Here is a 2,500-nt window from a genome sequence, read left to right as displayed (position 1 = left end):
GATTGAGTTTCTAAAAACAACCGTGCACACCGAGGTTAAACTTTACCGGCTCCACTCCGACTCGCCGCTCGCCCACAAATCCGAAGGCAACAAAACATTTGTTTTTAATTTTGATGAAATTTTTTGAAAACATTGGCTTGGCAAGCCCCAATCCGCGACTATCCACCCACCGCCACCCCACACGGGTGGTTGTTGTTGCGAAATGAGGTTGTGGTCGACATGCCCGTGCATTTGAGAAGGAGTTCCTAGCACTCCATGCTCTCCCATGCCAAAAAAAAGCCTAGACAACCCCATTTCGCAACTTTCCACGCCTTTTTTTTCCTCCCTCACCCATGGCGGCGGCATGGTGGCGGCGGCCGGATTCCGGCCACCACCGCCATGGGTGGCAGCCCCCCGACCCCGACACCAAACCCATAATACCGAGGCAACATATCGAGGCAACATGACATGGGTGTGGCGTGGGGGAAGGGGGCTGCAGCTAGGAAGGCATGGGCTGCCATGCATATGCAGGCAACACACACCCCCCTATATAGCATTTTATGCATTTAGCCCTTTGACAGGAAGAGACATCACCTATGCGCGAGGAGTCATAATGGGCTCTAAATAATTCAATACAAGGTATTTGGACGTGATTTTTTGCAGGGATACTAAGAAACATGCAATCTATGATGGGAAAAAGTTTCATAAATTTTTGAAGTCGGGAAGTATTTTTTATTATTTTTAGAAGTCGTAAAATTGAAAAAATCATTAAAACAAATCCGGGAGGAATTTTTTAGTTTTGTAAGTTGGAGAAGGTCCTAAAAATCATAGACTACTTATGGGGAGCTTATTGTGCGAGGAAATTTCAATAAAAACGGGGTTTGACAAGATTTGAAAAATTCTGTCGACATTTGAAAAAACCTGGAACCATGCTGCCGGCATGCTGCGCACATGCTGCGCGCAGGCTGCGCGCATGCTGCGCGCAGCCTGCGCGCATGCCATGGCAGGACAAGTTTCGCTAGCCTCACTGTCGACAGATGCGCAAGCTGCGCGCACGCTGCGCACAGGCTGCGCGCATGCTGCGCACAGACTGCGCGCACGCTGCGCGCATGCCATGGCAGGACAAGTTTCGCTAGCCTCACTGTCGACAGATGCGCAAGCTGCACGCAAGCTCCGCGCACGCTGCGCACAGCCTGCGCGCATGTTGTGCGCATGCTGCGCGCAGGCTGCGCGCAGGCGCCGCGCATGCCATGGCAGGACAAGTTTCGCTAGCCTCACTGTCGACAGATGCGCAAGCTGCGCGCACAGGCTGCGCGCACGCCATGGCAGGACAACTTTCGCTAGCCTCACTGTCGACAGAATCAGCACGCTGCAAGCAAGCTGCGCGCGCGCATGGCAGGACAAGTTTCGAAAAATTCTGTCGACAGGCTGCCGGCATGGTGCGCGCACGCTGCCGGCATGCTGTGCGCACGCTGCCGACATGCTGTGCGCACGCTGCGCACAGGCTGCCGGCATGCTGCGCGCAGCCCATGGCAGGACAAGGTCCGAAAAAATCTGTCGACATTTTTACGCCGTGGTAGGCTTCCGCTTCGCGTCACTTTGTCGACATTCAAGCCTACCATTTGTATTGAATTTTTCAAACCTTGTCAAACCCCATTATTCAAATGTCGAAAAATTTTGTCGACATTTTTACGCCATGATAGGCTTCCGCTTCGCGTCACTTTGTCGGAATGCATCGCATGGCGAGGTAAGGCCACGGCATGCCAAGGCGAAGGCAACGCATGGCTTGAATGGCTTGGTCAAGGCCACATCATGGGCACGGCATGCCAAGGCAAGGCGAGGCAAGCCATCCTTAGCCTCGCCTACACTCACTTTCTCGGAATGCATTGGATGATGAGCAATTCCAAGGTAAGGCAACGCATGGCTTGAATGGCTTGGTGTAGGCCACAACTTGGGCATGGCATGCCAATGCAAGGCAAGGCAAGGCAAGCCATCCTTAGCCTCGCCTACACTCACTTTCTCGGAATGCATTGGATGATGAGCAATTCCAAGGTAAGGCAACGCATGGCTTGAATGGCTTGGTGTAGGCCACAACTTGGGCATGGCATGCCAATGCAAGGCAAGGCAAGGCAAGCCATCCTTAGCCTCGCCTACACTCACTTTCTCGGAATGCATTGGATGATGAGCAATTCCAAGGTAAGGCAACGCATGGCTTGAATGGCTTGGTGTAGGCCACAACTTGGGCATGGCATGCCAATGCAAGGCAAGGCAAGCCACGCCATCCGAAGCCTCCAATAACCTCACTTTCTCGGAATGCCTTGAATGGGCACGGCATGTGAGGGCAAGGCAAGGTCCTAAATATCATTTTGTAAGTTGGAGAAGGTCCTAAAAATCATAGACTTAATTATAGGGAGCTTATTGTGCGAGGAAATTTCAATAAAAATGGGGTTTGACAAGGTTTGAAAAATTCTGTCGACATTTGAAAAAACCTGGAACCAGGCTGCCGGCATGCTGCGCGCAT

Source organism: Prunus avium, unplaced genomic scaffold, assembly GCF_965620075.1.
Source record: "Prunus avium unplaced genomic scaffold, drPruAviu1.hap1.1 HAP1_SCAFFOLD_37, whole genome shotgun sequence".
Taxonomy (NCBI): domain Eukaryota; kingdom Viridiplantae; phylum Streptophyta; class Magnoliopsida; order Rosales; family Rosaceae; genus Prunus; species Prunus avium.
Note: the sequence above shows the minus strand (reverse complement) of the source record.